The 26,313-nt window shown below is 38.4% G+C and overlaps 1 protein-coding gene and 1 non-coding gene across 4 annotated transcripts in view; one reads left to right on the plus strand and one right to left on the minus strand.

Moving 5' to 3' along the window:
• Nucleotides 1–26,313, minus strand: part of EXOC6B (exocyst complex component 6B) — a 730,532-nt gene that overhangs the window by 672,805 nt on the left and 31,414 nt on the right. Inside the window, exon 1 of one of the 3 annotated variants that reach the window (XM_086327591.1) lies at nt 12,490–12,513. The exons of the other annotated variants lie outside the window; for them this stretch is intronic. The gene's annotated coding sequence lies outside the window, so the exon portion shown is untranslated. Of the gene's footprint in view, nt 1–12,489; nt 12,514–26,313 lie in introns of those variants that run through there. 3 annotated transcript variants of the gene reach the window in all.
• On the plus strand, nt 4,896–4,967 carry TRNAW-CCA (transfer RNA tryptophan (anticodon CCA)). Its single transcript has one exon. It is a non-coding gene; the product is annotated as a tRNA-Trp (tRNA).

A 26,313-nucleotide genomic window follows, 5' to 3' on the forward strand; every position in this document is an offset into this window, starting at 1 on the left:
TTCGGGGTTTATTTCCTTTAGGAATGACTGGTTTGATCTCCTTGCACTCCAAGGGACACAAGAGTTTTCTTGAGCACCACAATTCAAAAGCACCAATTCTTCAGCACCCAGACTTCTTTATGGAACAACTCTCACATCCATACATGATGTATGGATGTAATTTTCATGGCAAATTATTTCTATTTGCCATGAAATAATGGGGCTGGATGTCATGATCTTAGTTTCCTGAATACTGAGGTTCAAGCCAGCTTTTTCACTCTCCTCTTTCACCTTCATCAAAAGGCTCCTTAGTTCCTTCTCACTTTCTGCCATTAGAGTGATATCATCTGTATATCTGAGATTGTTGATATCTCAATTTCAGGTGGAATTCATCCACTCTGGAATTTCACATGATGTACTCTGCATAATAGTTAAATAAGCAGGGTGACAATATACAGCCTTGCCATACTCCTTTCCCAATTTGGAACCAGTCAGTTGTTACATGTAAAGTTCTAACTGTTGCTTCTGGACCCATATACAGGTTTCTTAGGATACAGGTAAGGTGGTCTGGCACTCCCAATTCTTTAAGAATTTTCCAGTTTGTTGTGATCCATACAGTCAAGTTCAGTTCAGCTACTCAGCCACGTCTGACTCTTTGCGACTCCATAGGTTGCACAACTCCAGGCTTCCCTGTCCAACTCCCGGAGCTTGTTCAAACTCATGTTCATCAAGTTGGTGATGCCATCCAACCATCTCATCTTCTGTCGTTCCCTTCTTCTCCTACCTTCAATCTTTCCCAGCATCAGGGTCTTTTCCAATGAGTCAATTCTTCACATCTGGTGCCCAGAGTACTGGAGCTTCAGTTTCAGCATCAGTTTTTCCAATGAATATTCAGAATCGGTTTCCTTTAGGATGGACTGGTTTGATCTCCTTGGAGTCCAAGTGATCTCAAGAGTCTTCTCCAACACCACAGTTCAAAAGCATCAATTCTTTGGCACTCAGCTTTCTTTTTAGTCCAACTCTCACATCCATACATGACTACTGGAAAAACCATAGCTTTGACTAGAGGGACCTTTGTTAGCAAAATAATGTCTCTGCTTTTTAATATGCTGTCTAGGTTGGTCACAGCTTTTCTTCTAAGGAGCAAACGTCTTTTAACTTCATGGCTGCAGTCCATCTGCAGTGATTTTAGAGTCCAAGAAAATTAAGTCTGTCACTGTTTTTCCATTGTTTCCCCATCTATTTGCCATGAAGTGATGGGACTGGATCCATGACTGTTTTTTGAATGTTGAGTTTTAAGCCAGGTTTTCCACTCTCCTCTTTCACTTACATCAAGAGGTTCTTTAGTTTCTCTTTGCTTGGGCTTTAGCAAAGTCAGTAAAGCAAAAGTAGATGTTTTTCTGGAATTCCCTTGCTTTCCTCATGAACCAATGAATGTTAGCAATTTAATCTCTAGTTTCTCTGCCTTTTCTAAACCCAGCTTGTACATCTGCAAGTTCTCAGTTCACATTCTGCTGAAGGCTAGCTTGAAGGATTTTTAGCATAACCTTGCTAGTGCATGGAATGAGTGCAACTGTATGGTAATGTGAACATTCTTTAGCATTGTCTTTCCTTGAGATTGGAATGAAAACTGATCCTTTCTAGTCCTATGGCCACTGTTGAGTTTTCCAACCCATGGAAAAGTTATGACAAACCTAGACAGCATATTAAAAAGCAAAGATATCACTTTGCAGACAAAAGTCTATATAGTCAAAGCTAAGGTATTTCCAGTAGTCATGTACAGATGTGAGAGTCGGTCCATAAAGAAGACTGGATGCCGAAGAATTGAAGCTTTCAAGTTGTGATGCTGGAGAAGACTCTTGAGTCCCTTGGACCACAAGGAGATCAAACCAGTCAATCCTAAAGGAAATAAGTCCTGAATACTCATTGGAAGGGCTGATGCTGAAGCTGAAGCTCCAATACTTTGGATAGGTGATGTGAAGAGCCAACTCATCAGAAAAGAACCTGATGCTGGGAAAGACTGAAAGCAAAAGGAGAAGACGGTAGCAGAGGATAAAATAGCATCACTGACTCAATGAACATGAATTTGAGCAAACTCTGGAAGATAGTGAAGGACAGGGAAGCCTGGCATGCTGGAGTCCATGGGGTCAGAAAGAATCACTCATGACTTAGTGACTGAACAACAACAACAAAAGTGTAATATAAATATTACAGCATTTATAATAACTAACATTTAGCCCATGTTCACTACTTATAAAGGATGCTTCTAAACACTCTTTATTATCTTGTTAACCTCAAAGCCACCCCATGATAGAGAATACTATTATCTTCATTTTTACATACAAAGACTCACAGATAAGACAAATTATTTGCCAAGTCACAGAGCCATGATAAGGTATACGTATACTGATACAGAATCCCACACTCAGTTATTTCTCTATCCACCCATTAAAAATATATATATATATAATATACATACATGAAATGTACAGATTACAACTTGCTGTTCCATGACAAAATAAACATAACATTATAAATATACAAGTTATATAAAAACACGTACGTGTTGTGCTGTGCTTAATTGCCCAGTCGTGTCCGACTCTTTGCGACTCTATGGACTGCAGCCCACCAGGCTCCTCTATTCATAGCAAAAATATTAGAATGGATTGTCATGCCCTCCTCCAGGGGATCTTGCCAACCCAGGGATTGAACCCAGGTCTCCAACACTGCAGGCGGATTCTTTACCATCTGAGCCACCAGGGAAACCCATGTATGTATATATATATATATATATAATTTCTAAATGTACATTTTTGTACATGTATTTTTCAACTACATTGAAAACATTTCCTAAAAATGTAAAACACATTGTCAGTAAAAAAAACACAAGGGTCCCTTGTTGCAGTCTTACATAATACCAGCTTCACCCTGTGTCTTCAGATGCCTACTCAAAGGAAGCTAATAAACTGAACTGTTTTGCTAAAGTTAATTCACATATTTCTATCGCTTGCAATCAGAATCCTAAGCAATTTAAGTATGTATTATTTTCATAATCAATAAATATGTAAAAAAGAATTTCTATACTATTAATTTCTGTTAAAGAAATGGTCTATGTGAAATACATTATTAAAATATTAGACCCAAGAGAAAAGGAATGATTAACACCTTAATAAAAACCCACAAGACCAAACAAATGAAGAGGAAACAATCTACCTGAAAAAGATTTCAGAGTAATGATAGTAAATATGATCTAAAACTTTGAAAATAAACTGGAGGCACAAATAAATAGACCAGAGGCATGAATTGAGAAGATGCAAGAAATATTTAACAAAGACCTTGAAGAATTAAAGAATAAACAATTAACAATGAACAATGCAATAACTGAGATTAAAAATACACTGGAAGGAACTAGCAGTAGAGTATCTGAGGCAGAAGAATGGATGAGAGCTGGAAGATATAATGGTGGAAATAACTAAAACAGAACATAATAAAGAAAAAGGAATAAAAAGTAATGAGAAGAGCTACTGGACAACAGAGCTCACCTCATGGTGAAGGACAGGGAATCCCAGTGTGCAGCAGTCCATGGGGTGGCAAAGAGTCAGACATGACTGAGCAACTGAACAATAAAATGGGACAACATTAAGCATAACAACATTCGAATCATAGGGGTCCCAGAAGAAGAAGGCAAAAAGAAAAGCCATGAGAAAATATTTGAGGATATTATAGTTGAAAGTTGCCCTAAAATGGGAAAGGAAATAGCCACCTAAGTCTAGGAAGCCCAGAGAGCCTCATACAGGATAAACCCGAGGAGAAACATGCCAAGATACATATTAACAAAATTAACAAAATTAATTAAATTAACGAAAATGAAACACAAAAAAACAAATATTAAAAGCAACAAATAACATGTGAGGGGATCCCCCATAAAGCTAACAGCTGATCTTTCAACAGAAACTCTACAGGTCAGAAGGGAACGGCAAGACATACTTAAAGTGATGAAAGGGAAAAACCTACAACCAAGATTACTATCCAGTAAGGATCTCATTTAGATTCAAAGGAGAAATCAAATTTGCTTTACAGATAAGCAAAATTAAGAGAATTCAGCACCACCAGACCAGCTCTTCAACAAACACTAAAGGATCTTCTCTAGACAGGAAACACAAAAAGAACAGGCCTACAAAAGCAAACCCAAAACAATAGAGTAAATGATAACAAGATCATATACCAATAATTACCTTAAATGTAAATGGGCTAAATGCTCCAACCAAAGGATACATATTGGCTAAATGGATACAAAAACAAGACCCCATATGTGCTGTCTACAAGAAACCCAACTCAGACCTAGGGACACATATATACTGAAAGTGAGAGGCTAGAAAAAGACATTCCATGTGAATGGAAATCAAAAGAAAGCTGAAGTAGCAATACTCATATCAGATAAAATAGACTTTGAAATAAAGACCATTATAAGAGACAAAGAAGAACACTACGTAACGATCAAGGGATTAATCCAAGAAGATATAACAATTATAAATATATATGCACCCAAAATAGGAGCACCTCAATACATAAGGCAAATGCTAACAACTACTAAAGGGAAAACGGACAGTAACACAGTTTGCTGTGATCCACACAGACAAAGGCTTTGGCGTAGTCAATAAAGCAGAAGTAAATGTTTTTCTGGAACTCTCTTGCTTTTTTTGATGATCCAATGGATGTTGGTAATTTGATCTCTGGCTCCTGTGCCTTTTCTAAATCCAGCTTGAACATCTGGATGTTCACAGTTCACATAATGTTGAAGCCTGGCTTGGAGAATTTTGAGCATTACTTTGCTAGCATGTGAGATGAGTACAATTGTGCAGTAGTTTGAACATTCTTTGGCCATTCTTTGGTATTGCCTTTCTTTGGGATTATCTTCCCTGGTGGCTCAGAGGTTAAAGTGTCTGCCTCCAATGCAGAAGACCCGGGTTCGATCCCTGGGTTGGGAAGATCCCCTGGAGAAGGAAATGGTAACCCACTCCAGTATTCTTGCCTGGAGAATCCCATGGACGGAGAAGCCTGGTAGGCTACAGTCCATGGGGTCACAAAGAGTCAGACACGACTGAGTGACTTCACTTACTTACTTACTTCTTTGGGATTGGAATGAAAACTGACCTTTCCAGTCCTGTGGCCACTGCTGAGTTTTCCACATTTGCTGGCATACTGAATGCAGCACTTTCACAGCATCATCTTTTAGGATTTGAAATAGCTCAACTGGAATTCCATCACCTCCACTAGCTTTGTTCATAGTGATGCTTCCTAAGGCCCACTTGAATTCACGTGCCACGATGTCTGGCTCTTAGCGAGTGATCACACCATTGTGGTTATCTGGATCATGAAGATCTTTTTTGTATAGTTCTTCTGTCTATTGCCACCTCTTCTTAATATCCTCTGCTTCTGTTAGATCATACCATTTCTGTCCTTTATTGTACCCATCTTTGCATGAAATGTTCCCTTAGTATTTCTTATTTTCTTGAAGAGATCTCTAGTTTTTCCCATTCTATTGTTTTCCTCTATTTCTTTGCACTGATCACTGAGGAAGGCTTTCTTATCTCTCCTTGCTATTCTTTGGAACTCTGCATTCAAATGGGTATAGCTTTCCTTTTCTCCTTTGCCTTTAGCTTCTCTTCTTTTCTCAGCTATTTGTAAGGCCTCCTCAGAGCCATTTTGCCTTTTTGCATTTCTTTTTCTTGAGGATGGTTTTGATCACTGCCTCCTGTACAATGTCACGAACCTCCATCCATAGTTCTTCAGGCACTCTATCAGATCTAATTCCTTGAATCTATTTGTCACTTCCACTATAATTATAAGGGATTTGATTTAGGTCATAACTAAATGGTCTAGTGGTTTTCCCTACTTTCTTCTATTTAAGTCTGAATTTGGCAATAAGGAGCTCATGATCTGAGCCACAGTCAGCTCCCAGTCTTGTTTCTGATTACTGTATAGAGCTTCTCCATCTTTGGCTGCAAAGAATATAATCAGTCTGATTTCGGTACTGACCATCTGGTGATGTCCATGTATAGAGTCTTCTCTTGTGTTGTTGGAAGAGGGTGTTTGCTATGACCAGTGCATTCTCTTGGTAAAACTCTGTTAGCCTGTGCCCTGCTTCATTCTGTACTTCAAGGCCAAATTTGCCTGTTACTCCAGGTATCTCTTGACTTCCTACTTTTGCATTTCAGTCCCCTATAATGAAAAGAACATCTCTTTTGGGTTTTAGTTCTAGAGAGTCTTGTAGGTATTCATAGAACTGTTCAGCTTCTTCAGCATTACTGGTCAGGGCATAGACATGGATTAATGTGATATTGAATGGTTTGCCTTGGGAATGAACAGAGATCATTCTGTTTCTTGAGATTGCATCCAAGTACTGCATTTCGGACTCTTTTGTTGACCAAGAGGGCTACTCCATTTCTTCTAAGGGATTCTTGCCCACAGTAGTAGATATAATGGTCATCTGAGTTAAATTCGCCCATTCCAGTCCATTTTAGTTCACTGATTCCTAAAATGTCAATATTCATTCCTGCCATCTCCTGTTTGACCACTTCCAACTTAATCTTGATTCATGGATCTAACATTCCAGGTTCCTATGCAATATTGTTCTTTACAACATCACACTGTACTTCCATCATCAGTCACATCCACAACTGGGTGTTGTTTTTGTTCTGGCTCTATCTCTTCATTCTTTCTGGAGTTATTTCTCCACTGATCTCCAGTAGTATATTGGGCACCTACTGACCTGGGGAATTCATCTTTCTGTGTCCTATCTTTTTGCCTTTTCATACTGTTCATGGGGTCCTCAAGGCAAAAATACTGAAGTGGTTTGCCATTCCCTTCTCCAGTGGACCACTTTTTGTCAGAACTCTCCACTATGACCCATCCGTCTTGAGTGGTCCTACACGGCATGGCTCATAGTTTCATTGAGTTAGACAAGGCTGTAGTCCATGTGATCAGTTTTCTATGATTGTGGTTTTCATTCTGTCTACCCTCTGATGGAGAAGGATAAGAGTCTTATAGAAGCTTCCTGATGGGAGAAATTGACTGTGGGGAAACTGGGTCTTGTTCTGATGGGTGGGGCCATGCTATATACCTACTAGCAGGCTGATAATTAGAGAAAGGAAATGTCTCAAAACTCAGAGAGTGGCACCAGGCCCCTCACCCACAACATGCATTTTGAGATAACACTGGCACAAGGTGAGTCATCACAGGCCATAAAACAATTGACATGAATCTTGAAGAAGGGCAGGTTTCCAAGCAAATACATAGTCTTATTAAAATACACTGAAGAACAATTGTATCAGTAAAACATATTGGTTTGTTGAGCCATTATCAGTTCTGAGTCTTAGGTGGAATTGACTTGAAGAAAGACAGAGTCTAGAGTAAATACATAGTTCATTAACATAGCTTAAGAAAAATACTTATGTAAGAAAAATGCATTGGTTAGCTCAAGGTTTGAGAAAAGTTAAGCTCAGGTGGAACCAAGTGTCGTCATGGCAGCACAGAATTTTAAAAGAAATCTCCTTTTAATTTTGTATATGAAAGGGAAAAAAGATCTGACACTTGTAGTTTGCTTCCTCCTGCTGCTTAAGAGAGAGATAAAAATATCTGACACTTGCAGCCTATTTCCTCTGTTTGGGGGTCCCCAGCCTTCCTATCTGTTACCCTCTCACTTGTTCCTCCCCAGACTAACCCTGTTGCTTGTGGCTCTACCTGGTCCAGCATGTGGTATGACTGGCTCCTTGAACTAAAGCAGATTATGAACAACACCCAAATATCCGTCATGATCATGTGGAAAATTCTTAAAGAGATGGGAATATCAGACCACCTGACCTTCTCCTGAGAAATCTGTATGCAGGTCAAGAAGCAACAGTTAGAACTGGACATGGAACAACAGACTGGTTCTAAATCAGGAAAGGAGTAATCAAGGCTGTATATTGTCACCCTGCTTATTTAACTTATATGCCAAGTATATCATGTGAAATGCTGGGCTGGATGAAGCACAAGCTGGAATCAAGACTGCCAGGAGAAATAGCAATAACCTCAGATATGCAGATGACACCACCCTTATGGCAGAAAGTGAAGAACTAAAGAGCCTCTTTAGTGAAAGAGGAGAGTGAAAAAGTTGGCTTAAAATTCAACATTCAGAAAACTAAGATCATGGCATCCAGTCCCACCATTTCATGGCAAATAGATGGGCAACAATGGAAACAGTGACAGACTTTATTTTAGGGGCTTCAAAATCACTGCAGATGGTGACTGCAGCCATGAAATTAAAAGACGCTTGCTCCTTGGAAGAAAAGCTATGACCAACCTAGACAGCATATTAAAAACCAGAGACATTACTTTGCCAACAAAGGTCCATATAGTCAAAGCTGTGGTTTTTCCAGTAGTCACGTATGGATGTGAGAGTTGGACTATAAAGAAAGCTGAGTGCCAAAGAATTGATGCTTTTGAACTGTGGTGTTGGAGAAGACTCTTGAGAGTCCCTTGGGCTGCAAGGAAATCAAACCAGTCAATCCTAAAGGAAATCAATCCTGAATATTCATTGGAATGACAGATGCTGAAGCTGAAACTCGAACACTTTGGCCCCCTGATGCAAAGAACTGACTCATTGGAAAAGACCCTGATGCTGGGAAAGATTAAAGACAGGAGGAGAAGGGGACAACAGAGAATGAAATGGTTGGATGGCATCACCAACTCCATGTACATGAGTTTGAGCAAGCCTGTGAGTTGGTAATGGACAGGGAAACCTGGCGTATTGCAGTCTATGGGGTCAAAAAGAGACACAACTGAGTGACTGAACTACACAGTAACAGAGTAATAGTGGGGGACTTTAATACCCCACTCATACCAACAGACAGATCATCTGGACAGAAAATTATTAAGGAAACACAGGTTTTAAATAATACATTGGACCTGTTGGACCTAACTGATATCTACAGCACACTTCATCCAACGACAATAGACTTCACTTTTTTCTCAAGTGCACATGGAACATTTTCTAGGATAGATCACATCTTGGGCCACAAATCACGCCTTGGTAAATCTTTAGAAAGTGAAATCATTTCAAGCATCTTCTCTGACCACAACGCATAATCTCTGACCTAGATTAGACACCAACTAAACAAAAAAAAAAAAAAAAAAGAACTATGAAAAACAAATACATGGAGACTAAACAACATGCTTCTGAATAACCAACAGATCACTGAAAAAATCAAAAAGGAAATCACAATATGCATAGAAACAAATGACAATGAAAACACAACAACTCAAAACCTGTGAATGCAGCAAAAGCAATGCAGAGGGAAGTTTTATACAATACAAGCCTACCTCAAGAAACAAGAGACAGATAAACAACCTAACCTTACACCTAAAGAAACTAGAAAAAGAACAAAAAAAAAACCCACAGTAGAAGGAAACAAATCATAATGATCACAGCAGAAATAAATGAAAAAGAAATGAAGGAGACAATAGAAAAGATCAATAAAACTAAAAGCTGGTTCTTTGAGAAAAACCAAATTGACAAACCATTAGCTAGACTCATCAACCTTGAGCTGTATTCATGTAACATGGCAAATTGACGAAGGTTTCCTTCAGCAGATATATAGCAGATGAAGTTACAGGAGATGCAGTAAGATCTAACTCTAAAGTGACTGTTTTTCCATTTAAACTACCTTTGGCTATCTGACACCAAGTTAGGTAGTGACACCAAGTTCACTGAGTTGATGGCAGTATTTGATGTTTTGCTTTATCTAAAAAAGAGGAAATCAAAGAAAAAAGGAAGAAAAATTTTTTTAAAAACTTGCCCTCAATTATCACAATTCTCTTTACAGTGAGGATTCCTCACTTGTGTAACAGCTCAAATTTCAGAAAATCTGAGATTGCTATTAAGCATTAAACAGGACAAGAAACTAAGTCACTGCAAATTGTTAAATTAAAAAGAAAAAAAACTCCATTTAAACCACTGTCAGTCCAGTTTGCAGGAACATTCGTTTTACATAGATCAAATTCCTGATTCAACAAATGCTCCCAACCTTTTGATAACTATTTGCAGATTAAGCTTTTTACCATAAAGTTCCCACCATACTATTCTTCTGTCCATTGAAAAAAATCATAAGTCTTGATTCCATACTGAGGATTCTAAACAAAATCTAAACAGTTGAGCTTAACAGTCTCACAGTTTTACAACATTACCATAACACTGCTATCCATCTTTGTTCCACATTGCTACTATCCATAAGGGTTCCTCCTCTCTGAACCACTGAAACATTTTTCCTATAAGAGCCCAACTGTCAGACAGGCTGGATTACACCACTATAACAAACAACTCCCAAATATCAGTGACTTAAAAGAATAAAGATTTATTTCTTGTTGATGGCATATGCATATCTCCACTGTAGGTCAGTAGGAGTCTCTGCTCTACAAAGTCCTCATTCTAAGAAGGAGCCAACATCCAGAAAAGCTGTCAACAAAACTTTTCTGTAAATGGCCATATAGTAAATATATTCAGCTTTATAGGCCATACGGTCTCTATAACAACCATTTAACTTTGTTATTGTAGTGCAAAAGTGGCCACAGATAATACATAAACAAATAAGTATGGCTATGTTCTAATAATGGAGAAGGCAATGGCACCCCACTCCAGTACTCTTGCCGGGAAAATCCCATGGATGGAGGAGCCTGGTAGGGTGCAGACCATGGGGTCTCGAAGAGTCTGACACGACTGAGCGACTTCCCTTTCACTTTTCCCTTTCATGCATTGGAGAAGGAAATGGCAACCCACTCCAGTGTTCTTGCCTGGAGAATCCCAGGGATGGGGGACCCTGGTGGGCCGCAGTCTATGGGGTCGCACAGAGTCAGACATGACTGAAGCGACTTAGCAGCAGTAGCAGCAGCATGTTCCAATAAAACTTTATTTAAAAATACAGACAACAGACCATATTTGGCCCACAGCCTTATCAGAGAGCTGCAGGTCACTGTGGCAGAGACTAAGACGACTTCAGCTCACACATCACAGGTCAAAGCAACTCACATGGCCACATCTAACTTCCAAGGACCAAGGGCATGTAATCATAACATGTGACTGGGAAAAGAAAGAGAAATTTGGGGTGGATAATGTGGAAGAATTGATGCTTTTGAATTGTGGTGTTGGAGAAGATTCTTGAGAGTCCCTTGGACTGCACGGAGATCAAACCAGTCAATCTTAAAGGAAATCAGTCCTGAATATTCATTGGAAGGACGATTGCTGAAGCTGAAACTCCAATACTTTGGCCACCTGATGCAAAGAACTGACACATTGGAAAAGACCGTGATGCTGGGAAAGACTGAAGGCAGGAGGAGAAGGGGCCAACAGAGGATGAGATGGTTGGATGGCATCACCAACCAGATGGACATGAGTCGGTATTAACATAAGTGTGAAGGCTAGTCATTTAGCCCGTGCATGAGCCCAGGAAACTACCCTGCATCAACATTTGGCAGTGTTCTGAAGCTGCAGATTCTTAACATACATCCTTCAGGAGTATCAAGACTGTCCTTGATGCTACCACCAGCAAATGAGCAAGAATCCCATTCTTTTCCTGAGTTTCCTCCTGAGAGCTTAATGTCAGCTTTTTTCTCCAAGATCCTGGGATAAGTCACAACCTCTCCACTAAATTCTTGATTTAGACTCTCTAATTGGGTGTGCCTGGCTGATTCTGGGTGTGGTGCCATGTTTGGCGCCATCTCCTCTGAGAATGCTGATGTGATGGAATTCAGCTGTATTTAAGACTAGTTTAACTTGCAATTTTCCACCATTTCTTTATCAGGGTGAGGAAACGCACAAAACATGTCAACAAGTTCTTCACTTAGCACTATCAAATCCCAAAAGAACTAAGACCTTTGTCAACCACCTTCTACGAAGCAGTATTAACAAATCCCACCCAGACTGCTGATCATGTGAGACAAACAATTTACCCAACTACAAGATGCTCGTGCATGTGCACTCAGTTGTGTCCAACTCTTTTCGGCCCCATGGACTGTAGCCTGCCAGGCTCCTCTGTCCATGGGATTATCCAGGCAAGAATACCGGAGTGGGTTGTCATTTTCTTCTCCAGGGGATCTTTCCAACCCAGGGATCAAATCCAAGTCTGCAGTGCGTCCTGCATTGGTAGGCATTTTCTTTACCACTGAGCCACCTGGGAAGCCCCACAAGATGCTAAATGAACCATTTTTCATCTGAGATCTCTAATTCAAATGTACCTGATTATACTGTCATCAGAGTGACCTAAAAACAACATAGTTGTTTTTTTAATTCAAAAATACTTCTCCTCTACTTACTATGAGTATGTGACTTTGGGCAAATTATTTAACTTATCTGAACCTCAGTCTCCTCAGTTATAAAATGGGGATACTAATATCTATAAGAACATTGCTGTTATTATTAAATGACCTAAGATACATAATACATCTTGCACCAATCAATAAATGCTAGTTTCTTACCTTCCTCGCTCTACTTTATCCCCACCTCCAAGGAGTATACAATGAAAAAGTCTGGAGAGACTAGGATGGGTGTGCCTGCTTAACTTGCTGAGGCACAGCTTGGAGACACTAGGGCTCTTGACAACTCAGTATCTTCTGAGCTGAAGGTAAATTAATGATATCCAATTTCTACTTCCTCATTTTAGCTGTGCCTCCCAAGTTCCTAAACTGTGGGTGTGATTATATGTTTAATGTTTATGTCATGATTAACATCAGAAAGAAAATTGCTCTATTTTCTGATTCAGAAGTCAAAATGTTCTACATTTCAGGAAGAATGTGAAAATCAGAACTACTAACTACCTAGTGGATACCAACCTGAACTTTCTCTTAACTATATAATAAAAAGCCAATTTGATGCTCAAAGAGGAAACTGTGTAGAGTTAATATGGCAAATGCTAATAATTAATTACTAAACCTACATTGCTTAAAAAAAGGGCAGCAGAGGGCAGAGTGGCAGAACTTAACACACTCATACACGAACACTCCCTGAAGTTGGAAGGGAAAACTATGCCATCTAATAGAAAGCAAAATCTTTCTGATTCTATTTTTATAAACTTTGTTGTCTTATACCAATCTACCTAAATGTTCATAGACCCCCTTAAGAAGGCCACACTCAGAAGAATAGCACAAGGCCAACTAGGAAAAGGAATTTCCACCTGGCAGCCATAAAAATCCCCTTACTTTCTAACACAGTCAGCTGAAATGGATTGGTCTATTGAGTGTATTCCCAGCTTCTACCACAAAAACTCCAATAAAGCACTGCTGCTGCTGCTGTTGCTGCTAAGTCACTTCAGTTGTGTCTGACTCTGTGCGACCCCATAGACGGCAGCCCTTCAGGCTCCCCCGTCCCTGGGATTCTCCAGGCAAGAACACTGGAGTGGGTTGCCATTTCCTTCTCCAATGAATGAAAGTGAAAAGTGAAAGTGAAGTCGCTCAGTCATGTCCAACTGTTTGCGACCCCATGGACTGCAGCCTACCAGGCTCCTCCATCCATGGGATTTTCCAGGCAAGAGTACTGGAGTGTGGTGCCATTGCCTTCTCCCAATAAAACACTACAAACCTTTATTAACTTTTTTTTTTTTTTTTTTTTTTAAGATACTAAGCAGGCCCGACCCTGCTTAGCTTCCGAGATCAGACGAGATCGGGCGCCTTCAGGCTGATATGGCCGGAGCCTTTATTAACTTTTTTAATTTTTAAATCCAAGAATGAAAATACTAAGTTAAATTAAATAAGCCTTAGAAAAAGCAGTTACATAGAAGCAGTAAGCAGTGAGTTTCTATAACTTAAGTAGCAAAAGAGAGATTTTTTTTTTTTTTTCAATAAAAAGAAGTAAGAAAAGAACTGTGTATTTAGTAGCCATCAATGCCACAACTTCAGGGGGGACCTAATCCACAATATGCTCTTCAACAGGAAACAAAAATAATGTGAAAACAGGGATTTTTTTTTTTAAGTGCAATAATTAGCTTATTAAAAGTTCTCTCAAGTAGTTTCTGGGACACAGAGAAGTCCCACCTTATTAAAAGGTCTCTCGGGTAGTTTCTGGGACACAAAGCTATGCTTTCAGCTTCCTCTGTTCTCCAAAAATTTTTAACCTAAAGAGGGAACAAACTGTTCATAGCTCCTTTCTTAAGTAATGTAGGAGACAAGATAAAAGTGGTCCATTTTATGAAGTCTCAAGAGAGAAGACATGTGTACACTTGGGACCGATTCACACTGTTGTATGGCAGAAACCAACACAACACTGTAAAGCAATTATCCTCCAATCAAAAAAAAGTGGCCCATTTTAACTCAAAACTTCTCAGTAGAAAACAAGAGTCTAGAAAATTAGATAAGATGATTAATACTGGCATCAAAAGCAATCTGGAGCTGGGGATATACATCTTGATATCACTACAATCTCTCTGGGTGGTTTTTGGAAGCCACTTAACTTTACCTACTTAAACTGAGAGCAATACTAACCATGCTTTCTGAACTGAAAATAGGCCAATTAAAAATAAATTTAAAACTAAGGGCTATATAAATGCTTATTAAGAAATAATAATGAAGAGAGCAAACACAACAGGGAAGGAGTCAATACCCAAAGGATATATCCCTAGTAGATAAGCAATTCTTGATTAACTCATCTTTTTAATCCTTGGAGTATATTGAAAATCTGATTGCACACTATCACACTTGGCTTCACTGCAGTAAACACCTAAGACAGTGAGCACAATAATTCAACATGAGATATTCTTTAGCAACCAACCCTGTAAGTTTCTGTCTTCCAATGTTGAATTCACTGAAATTTAGATTCCAAATAATTTCTTCAAAACTCAACTTCAGCATTCCAGAATCGATCCTATTAAATCAGAATTAATCCTGGAAGTCCAGAATAAACTACAGTAGTTTAACCAGACTCTGTTGCACAGCCATAGAAAAATGGAGTCCCTCTCTGGAAATGAATATACTCTAATGTTCTTCAAGAGAAATCTCTCAGGATAAACTTCGTTAAATAATTCTGTGAGCATTTACAGGTACAACAAATGTAGACTATCTTCTGGCAACTTACAAGTTAAATTTAATCATTATAACAGCACAGTGGGGAAATTTCTTGCTTTACATTCCAGCTCTATTACTTATCGGTTGTAGAACCCTGGGAAAGTTACCTAACCAATCTGACATGAAATGGTAATAGTGACACCTAGGCCACAAGATATGGGTTAACTCTGGCTATTATAATATAACTGAATCTGGCCTCAGGGTTATTTTGAAGATTAAATAATGTACTCACCTAGCAAGACATATGACACAGTAGTTCAGTAGTTCCTAAATGTAGTTTCCTTGTCCTTTTCGTTATTTCTAGATTTTTTTCTTATTTCAATTTCATCCACTTTTTTTGAACTTTATCCTCCGTACCAAAAGTCTATAGCATCTACTTCAAGTCATGGTGAGAGAAACAATATAATAGGACAATATTATCATTTATTTAGTTTTAACTATTAGCCAGACACTGAGCTAACTGCTTTATATAGGTTATCTCTCTTAATCCTTACAACCTTCATAAAGTAGTTACATTATTCCAATTAAAGAAACTGAGGTTAAAAGGTTAGATAATATGCCCAAACTCACTGGGTCACTTATAATCATTACTTTTGCCCTACCAAGTATCACTCCCTAATCACTATCTCACTTTCCTTCCCCAGAGGTAACCACTACCCTGAGTTTGTGATAATCATTTTCTTGTTCTCTTCTATATCTTACCATATACATATGCACCTATAAACAAGATTGGTTAGCTTTGCTCATTCTGGAATATTACACAAACTGAATACAAGACATTCTATTGTGCCCTGTTTCTTTCAGTATTACATAAATAATGAGCTGAATCCATGTGGTTCTACCTTACCTATGAGTCATCCATTTTCATTATTATATACTGTTCTACAATCTGAACATATAATATTCATCCATCCTATTGTTTTTGTACATCTGAATCATTTCCATGTTTTAACTATTATGTACACTGGTGATGTGACCATTTCCTTGACATGTAATCTGATGTATAAGCTAAAGATTTTCACATATCTACACAAAAGGTACACAAAGAACATACACAGAGTTTCCAAACAGTAAATGGGCATACGGTTTCTCAAGAATTCAACTCAGACCCATAACTCCCGTATATACTACTTTCTAAAACTGATCTGCCTAAGAACAGGCTGCATTTGTAACACAGATAAAGGCTTATGCCTCACCCATCCCAAATATTCACAGAAGGATAAAATATTCAGTCTTGAGGGGAAAGAAGGAATTGACAGGCAAGAATAATGTTATAAATTCCATAACAGAGATATGAACAGTGTTGTTTTGAAGCAAAGAAAATGAACTACTTTAACTACCTGAAGGAGTTAGGAGAAAAGAGATGACAGACACTTCAAGTGGGCCTTGAAGAGTAGGTTTGGCTCTGAGGTGGAAAATGGTTGAAAGGACAACCCTTACAAACAGGTAAATGAGATGTAAAAAGAAATCATTAGGTACAGCGTCAGGAAAAAACAAAACTAATAAAGGGGAATACTTCTACTGGGAGATGAGCCCCTTTTACCACTGGGAAGGTTAAGATGCACTAGAAAGAAAAAGGTATATTAGAAAACAAGATACTGGAATAATATGTACCTAGAACAACAAATACGATATGGGCAAAGAGCTGGTAGACAGTATGTAAGACACATTAATAAAATGTAAGAGAAAGAATGCTGAGAAAACTAAATTGAGCCTCAGTCTCTCCAGTGGAGCCATGGTGTGCCAGCAAGAGTTGCTCTAAACCTCATTTTAAAAGGGAAGTACTCCTCGGTATTAGGGATGAGAGATGAATACTGATTTATCAACAACTAATTGCCTTCGCACTAACCACTGCCACATTGCTCAGTATACTCATTAATCATTATATAAACAGAGAAATTCTGTTTCATGCAATATAGAGCTGCCCTTGTTAGGAGCAGCTCAATTCTGATAAAACACACATATAACCCATCATTTGACCTTTGATTTGGAGCCAACATTTGAAACTACTGTTTCTCCATCTATGGCAGCTTAACTATGTATGGCATGACTCTCCAAACTGGCAGCCACATGGGACTCTTAACCTAACTCCCTATCAGCTGCTCTGCAATGATAACTGTGTAGTTTGGGGGTAATCCTCCCTACAGAGCTCCCCAAAATCAATGTCAAACAATCCTAAAGGCACTCTTGAAATTTGGTGAACATCACCCAGATACTTGGTTGAGACGTAGAGCTACAAACAGAAAAAGAAAGTTCACTCATATAAAGTACACTAATAATCAAAAACACTTTAATCAGTTCCTACCACTTTATACATATCTTTCCTTTACTCACTTCTTAGAGAAGGTGCTGAAATGCTACAGTCTAAACATAAGCAGATGAATGAGTTCAGTAAGTTTACTTGACAAATGATCAAAATAAACACTGAGTACCTAACATGTGATCATTTACCTAGAGCCAGACATCCTGGAATGTGAAGTCAAGTGGGCCTTAGGAAACATCACAACGAACAAAGCTAGTGGAGGTGATGGAATATCAGTCCTAAAAGATGATGTTGTGAAAGTGCTGCATACAATATGCCATAAATGTGGGAAACTCAGCAGTGGCCACAGGACTGGAAAAGGTCAATTTCAGTTTCATTCCAATCGCAAAGAAAGGCAATGCCAAAGAATATTCAAACTACTGCACAATTGCACTCATCTCACATGCTAGCAAAGTAATGCTCAAAATTCTCCAAGCCAGGCTTCAACAGTACATGAACCGTGAATGTCCAGATGTTCAAGCTGGATTTAGAAAAGGCAGAAGAACCAGAGGTCAAATTGCCAGCATCCACTGGATCAAAAGCAAGAGAGTTTCAGAAAAACCTCTACTTCTGCTTTATTGACTATGCCAAAGCCTTTGACTGTGTGGATCACCACAAACTGTGGAAAATTCTTCAAGAGATGAGAATACCAGACCACCTGACATGCCTCCTGAGAAATCTGTATGTGGGTCAAGAAGCAACAGTTAGAACTGGACATGGAACAACTGACTGGTTCCAAATCGAGAAAGGAGTACATCAAGGTTGTATATTGTCACCCTGCTTACTTCACTTATATGCAGAGTACATCATGCGAAATGCTGGGTTGGATGAAGCACAAGCTGGAATCAAGACTGCCAGGAGAAATAGCAATAACCTCAGATATGCAGATGACATCACGCTTATGGCAGAAAGTGAAGAAGAACTAAAGAGCCTCTTGATAAAAGTGAAAAAAAAGAGTGAAAAAGTTGGCTTAAAACTCAACATTCAGAAAACTAAGATTATGGCATCCGGTCCCACCACTTCATGGCAAATAGATGGGGAAACAATGGAAACAGTGACAGAATTTATTTTGGGGGGCTCCAAAATCACTGCAGATGGTGACTGCAGCCATGAAATCAAAAGACGCTTACTCCTTGGAATAAAAGCTACGACAAACCTAGACAGCATAGTAAAAAGTAGAGACGTTATTTTGCCAACAAAGGTCCGTCTAGTCAAAGCTATGGTTTTCCAGTAGTCATGTATGGATGTGAGAGTTGGACTATAAAGAAAGCTGAGCACTGAAGAATTTATGCTTTTGAACTGTGGTGCTGGAGAAGACTCTTGAGAGTCCCTTGGACTGCAAGGAAATGAAATCAGTCCATCCTACAAGAAATCGATCCTGAATATTGTTTCAGCTTTCAGTTTCAGCATCAGATGCTGAAGGTGAAACTCCAACACTTTGGCAACCTGACGTAAAGAAATGACTCAGTGGAAAAAACCCTGATGCTAATAAAGATTGAAGGCAGGAGGAGAAGGGGACGACAGAGGATGAGATGGTTGGATGGCATCACCGACTCAAGGGACATGAGTTCGAGTAAGCTCCAGGAGTTGGTGATGGACAGGGAAGCCTGGCGTGCTGCAGTCCGTGGGGTCACAAAGAGTCGGACACGACTGAGCGACTGAAGTGAACTGACCTAACATGACCCAATGAGTGTAGCAGGTGCTAGAAATAAGGAATTCATAACCTGCTCAGAATACAAATGTGAACAACTAAACATAATGAGTTAACTGTTATAACAGAAATTATAAAAAGTGTGAAATCTAAGTATAAAGAAATAACAGAAAAGTTCTAATAGGAATTGAGTCAGGGAAACATAACAGAATAAGCACCATCTCACTCAGACCTTGAAAAAATACTAGGAATTCATCTAGAGGAGCTGAGTAAAAGAAAAGGAAGAAATTAAATTCTCCAGGAATATAACAATCCAATGTGTCTGTATCAGTGGTTCTCAACCTTGCCTGGAAAGGGAAGGAGTTAATTATGGATACATAATTTTATGTACATTTCTCAGGTACAGCCAGGTTTGAGAAGCAATAACTAAAAAAAAAAAAACAAAAAACCAGAGTAATTGGGTTAGGAGACAGGGTCAGAACAAAAGGACAGCTAGATTATGGCTAGACTGAAAAGGTCTTCAAAGTCAGGCTAGCCCTCTAAAAGGCCATTCCAAAACTATTACAAAATTTCTGCGTGGTTGTTATTACTGGGAAAGGAACTATACCTTTCATCATATTCAGATTCTGCCCCCCCAAAAAAAAATCTCTTTTGTTAGCAATAATTTAACCAAGGTTTTAAATGGGAGAATGACATAAAAACAACTCTTTCCTGTGGTAACCAAGAATACCTTCGCACGTGTGTGCTCAGTCACTACTCCAGGCAAGAATACTGGAGTGGGTTGCTATGTCCTCCTCGAGAGGATCTTCCCAACCCAGGGACTGAACCAGCATCATAGACATTAAAAATTAAACCAAAATAAAGGGCTGCCCTGATGAGTCAGTCGGTCATAAAAGTAAAAAATCTACCTGCAATGCAGGAGAGCTAAGTGCTAAGTCACTTTAGTCATGTCCGACTCTGAGACCTTGTGGACTGTATGCCCCAGGCTCCTCTGTCCATGGATTTCCCAGGAAAGAATACTGGAGTGGGTTGCCATGCCCTCCTCTGACCCATGTTCAATCTCTGGGTCAGAAAATACCATGGAGAAGGAACTGACAACCCACTCCAGTATTCTTCCCTGGGAAATCTCATAGACAGAGAAGTCTCAGGCTAGAGTCCATGGAGTTGCAAGAGTCAGACATGACTTAGCGACTAAACCGCCACCGCCACTTTAAAAATTAAACTTTACAAATATATTTTTAAGTATCTGTAAAGGATAAAATAATCACTCATTATATCCAAGAATTCTCCTAACCCCTACACATTCATTTAATTCTTACAATAACTTTACAGGATAGGCACTATTATTATCACTTATTTAAATGATGAGAAACCAGAGGCAAATATAAGTTGATTTGACCACGGCGGCATAGCTAGTAAGTAATAAAACCAGAGTTCAAACCCAAACAGTAGAACTCCAGAAAGATATTTCATTTTGTCATAAAATACCAAAATAGCTGATAGGAGACTTATAAGTGAAATTTTTCAGTTTTAATTTTAATTTAAATACTCCATTTCATATTTCTTTGAAATTAATAACAATGAATGAATAGTAGTAATAATAGCCAACATTTAGTAGAAGCTCTGACTACAAGAGAGACACTGTTTCTCACAATAGCCCTCATAAGATGAATGCTCTTACAGCCCCATTTTACAGATGAGGAAAGTAAGGCACAAAAAGGTAAAGTGACTCACCCAAGATCACACAGTAAATAAGGAACAGAGCCTGAAATGGGGCCCAAGTAGGCTGACCCCAGAGTCTAGGACTGGATTCTAAATTACCACACTAAAACCTAGATAATAAAGAAAAATGAGATGAGATGATTTCTACAGTACTTTTTTTTAAGATTTGTTTGGTGTGGACCATTTTCAAGTCTTTATTGAATCTGTTATAATATTGCTCCTGTTTTATTTTTTGGTTCCCAGGCGTGTGGGATTGTAAGCTCTCCGACTAGACACTGAACCCATGAACTCTGCATTGGAAGGCAGTCTTAATCACTGGACCACCAGGGAAGTCCCTACAATAATTTTTATAAATTCTATGATTCTGAATAGAACTGGATCTAAAGTCAAAGTAATATATGCTCTATAAATGATTTTAAAAAGAATGTTTCCATCTACCTAAAGGATCAAATAAAATCCTCTTCTTCTCATTCTCCACTGTGGTGGAGATTACAAGTAACTTGAGTTGGATTACAAGTAACTTAAGTTTTCCAGAAGTTGCTAAAGAAACATAAAGTGCATTATCAGGTTCAGGAACAAACTAGCAAAATAGGTACTTGGGCTTCGTAGGACTGTGATAGATATAAAAATTCAGCTCATACAGATGCCTCAAATCAGGAAGCCCCCCTATTCTCTGTAGAAAATGATTCTTAAGAAACAAACCCTCAACAGAGCAATAGTTTCTACTGAAGTACAGAAATAAAACATTTACATTCTTACTATCAATCTCTTAATCTCATCCATTTACATTTCTATTTTCCAATGTATGTTTTATAAAATATATAATATTTTAGTACTTGCACATAATTTATAAATAAATATACTTTAAAGAGGGTAAGTGTGCTCATTGTTTACTGACAGGAATACATGGTCAAAAAAAAGACGACTTAGCAAAAAAAAAATTACATCACTATAAAGATGGTTTGACTTTTATTTTAAAGGTTTCCTTTTACACCCTAAAGTTTCAGGATATTTTTAGCTGTTTAACTGGTCACCAGATGAATTCCAAAAACACCATGTTGACTGTTCCTACCCTGCAATAAAGGTCCTTCTCAGAAACTTTCAACAAAACTTGAATGAAGGACAAATAATGCATCTGTCATCCCAGAAGGTCCTTTCAGTATCATGAATATAAAGGTAACATCTGGGACAGTGTTTTGATGCTCACCAAGATTAAATAATCTGATCAGAACTATGATGAAATTTGAAGGGATAGAGAACTAAAGACTCTCAATCCCAGAACTATTAGAATATTTATTTGCTCCAAGAATAGACACTGTTCATTTTAGAAAGTCTATTTCTCTGGTGGCTCAGACAGTAAGGAATCTGCCTTCAATGTAGGAGACCCAGGTTTGATCCCTGGGTTGGGAAGATCCCCTGGAGAAGGGAATGGCAACCCACTTCAGTATTCTTGCCTGGAGAATCCCATGGACAGGGGAGCCTGGCAGGCTACAGTCCATGGGGTTGCACAGAGTCAGACATGACTGAGCGACTAACACTTATCTTAGAAAGAACATTTTCTACCATACAAAGATTGGAATTTAGAATAAAGGAAGTTAATATCTTTAAAACCATTTCACTTCCCAGGAAAAATCTGTGAAAGCTTGTTGCAAGTGTTAATTCACTACCTTAACTCGAGGGCAATTTGACAATATTTATAAAAATTTTAAATGTACATTTCCTTTGATCCAGCAATACCACTTCTTGTAATTCATAAGATGATTAGACATATGTACAAAGATATAAGAACTTATAATTGCTAGAAAATTGAAACAATCTAAATGTTTATCATTATTATTGATTAAATAAATTGTGTAATCTATATAATGGAATACCAATCTGATGTACTTCTGAGTCAATGAATATTTTTGAATTTTAGAAATAGGTTACAAAATGTCAGGTATAAATTGAATTGTTTTAAATGAGATCATAAATGTATGTAAATGGATTGAAAACATCTGGAATGAAGTATACCAAAATTAGCTTAGGGTATTGATAATGGGATTTTAAGTATTTTTCACTTTTATCTTTAAACTTTTCCTTTTAGTTTGATTTTTTTTTACTATATATATATATATAATTTTTTAAATCAGGAAAAAAATCCCTTTTCATCTATAAAACAAAGAAGTCTAAGATTTGGATCATCTTATCAAAGACCTGAACCTATTTCTTTTCATGACAGATGCTAAGTACTGTTAATTTAGAGAAGAATAAGATAATTTTATCTTAAGAGCAATGGTTCTCAAAGTGACCAGCAGCTGATCAGCATCGCCAAAAACTAGCTAGAAATGCAAAATCTCAGGCTCTACTCCAGACCTGCTGAACTAGAAAATCTGAGGGTGGAGCCCACAACCTGTATCCAGATGATTCTGACCCATTCTCCAGTTTGAGGACCACTGTTTAAGATGAACTCACAATCTAGTAACCTGAAAGACCAATTTAAACACCTCTTGGTATTGTTGGTGCCACATAAATCCAAACAAATGTAGGTGACATCTCCACTAAGAGAGCCTTCTTTCTGATAAATGTAGGGGATAAAGGCCTCAAAAATATTCAAAATATCATTAATGAAGAAGCAATCCCACCTGACCTGTGACTAATCTTGATGCAAAGAGAACAAATAACAAAACTGCCAAGCCTAACATTACAAACAACAGCTCCAGATGGTGAATCCTATCAAAAGCCTGGTGCTACCCAGGGCAACCTTCTGAAAACTCTAGACAGTAACAAACAGAATCCCAGCTGATCACATACTGACAGAACAGACCTCTGGCAAAGATGTGCGGTTTATACAACATACAATGGAACTATTAACAGGATCCAAGCATTAAGTCATCTCAAAATGTCAAGAACATCCATGTTAAAGCTCAGAGTTGCTTAATTATGAACAAACTAAATATGCCAAAAATAAGTCCAAAAGTTTTTCATAGCAAATTTACTTGAGTTCATTTCTCCAGGGGTCCAGGAGAAGGGGTGGAAAAAAATACATAGTATTAAAATAAGGAAAATGTGAGAGACATAATAAATACAGGAAAGAGGCGTTAAATATATGGACAATGCACTTAAAATTACTCCATCTATGAATACAACTTAAAAAAGAGTTCTCATTTACAGTTTTGCAAGAAATTTTTATATACTCAAAAAAAAAACATTTGCCCATATGGTATCTTTCTCCTCTTCAAGATACTTGCCTGCCATCTGCCGGAAAACTGTCCTAATCAATGTACAAACCTACATGACATATGCTGTGAATGTCATCATCATTGATATGGCCCAGCTATGCACTATACAACCTGCACAAATGTGCAAAGCAAACACACTTAAGAATTAACCTAATTTAGACCATACATCGGAGAAGGCAATGGCACCCCACTCCAGCACTCTTGCCTGGAAAATCCCATGGGCGGAGGGGCCTGGAAGGCTTCAGTCCATGGGGTCGATAAGAGTCGGACACGACTGAGCAACTTCACTTTCACTTTTCACTTTCACGCATTGGAGAAGGAAATGGCAACCCACTCCAGTGTTCTTGCCTGGAGAATCCCAGGGATGGGGGAGCCTGGTGGGCTGCCATCTATGGGGTCCCACAGAGTCGGACACGACTGAAGCGACTTAGCAGCAGCAGACCATACATGAACCTCCCAGTAAATCAAAAATCTTTAAAAGGTAAAGCTGACAAGACATTAGACTGATAGGAGTCTCCCTGCTACATACATAACCTATAACCTCATCTTTCCAAGTAACTAGTGATAAAACTATATAGCTCTGTGCTTGCAGCCTCAAGCACATAAAGACCAGCAGGTTGTCCTCTGACTCTTGGCTTTTCCAGCAAACAGGATGATGCTGCTTTGACTATGGATCTAGTACATAGGAAAGCAAAATTAGTTTAAGAATTTTGCTGCAGATTAATATCCTTCATTTGACTCTGAGTCAATTTAATTTTTATCTATTTTTTAATAGATCTGCTTTCCTATTTTATCTGTTGTATCTCTAAAACAAAAACACCACAATAGACAAAGGTCTGATACAGCCCATCCTAAGGCCATGAAGAGGGGCTTCCCTGGTGGTTCAGTGGTAAAGAATGTGCCCGCAATACAGGCAGACAGATACCCAGGAGGAAGGCATGGCAACCCACACCAGTATTCTTGCCAGGAAAATCCCATGGACAAAGGAACCCTGGCAGGCTACAGTCCATGGGGTCACAAGGAGTTGGGCACAACTGAGCACGCACGCACTCAAGGCCATGGTGAAATGAGTGGTCTGATCACTAGCAACTAATTATTTTATTGACAACCTACTAACTTGGGTTAGTTAGAGCAAAATAGTCTTTCAAAAATTTTTTATTTGATGAACAGAACCTAATGGTGCAAAATAGTAATACCAGAAATAAATCTGCTGAGGTATACAGCAATTTGTAGCATTCTGCAGCCCCTCTTCACTCCTGGACCAGACAGATGACAATTTCTCCTTCATTTAACACTTAAAAGAGCTATTTAAGGAGCCATCTCCGTGTATGACTGGCCTTTGCAGACTAGCAAACTGAGGAGAACCAGAAAGATTAAAGGAATTTCAAAGCCTTTCTAGCAATTTGTAATCCAGTGATACACTTTTACAACTCTACTTCAAGTATCTTAAGAAATTTCTCCCTGCTTCTTTGATCACTGATTAAGACTCTGTGCACCCAAGAAAGGAGGCACAGGTTCAACCCCTGGCCAGGGAACTAAGATCCTGCAGGCCGCACAGCACGGCCAAAACAAAAAAAAGAAACCTGATTGGAAGTGACATGGAATTTGTCCTCCTACTTTGTCAAAGACTGACAGAGAGCAAAAAATAAAACTCTTGACCAAGTTTATGTAATAACATAGGAAATAAAACCACAAGAAAATGAGACCTGGGAATTATTTTAAGAATTAATTATTATAAACTTTTTTTAATAAGTCTGGTTAATAAGGTTAAATTCTGGGTCATGCTGTCCAAATGTGACAAAGGAGATGACAACATTTTAAGTCTGGTATACCTTTGGGAGGTTATTTTCCCAGCTTTATAAACTCTCAGAACTTTGTGTGTTGAAATAAGGCCACTTTAAAGTACTGATCACAGGCCCTCATACTGTACAACTGATTTAAAAGTTCAAGCTAAACAAAGCCTTAGGAAGATTTCCTGACTCCAGCAGTATTTAAGAATCACTTTGCCAATTTACCTCCTCCACATCAATGTCTTTTCTGATTGGAGAGGAGGGCCTGAGTCATTATTTCATTTTATTTTTATTTTATTTTTCTTATTGAGTCATTATTTTAAAGAACCTTTTGCTCATCCTCAGTTTACAAAAAAAAAAGTAGTATATTACTACATAATCCATTAGTACATACTAAGTAATCCATTATAATTACATGCCAGCATCCTCAATGAATGCAATGAATCATAACAAAGAATATCAACTGCATTAGGCTTCCTTACTTAAGATTCTCAGTAAAAAAAATTATGAACTCAAAGTCTTTAGAGTCAATTTGTAAAATCTGGTGCAGGAGCTGGGAAC

Source organism: Bos grunniens, chromosome 11 (assembly GCF_055505025.1).
Source record: "Bos grunniens cultivar Pamir isolate PY7600 chromosome 11, Bosgru_T2T1.0, whole genome shotgun sequence".
Lineage (NCBI taxonomy): Eukaryota > Metazoa > Chordata > Mammalia > Artiodactyla > Bovidae > Bos > Bos grunniens.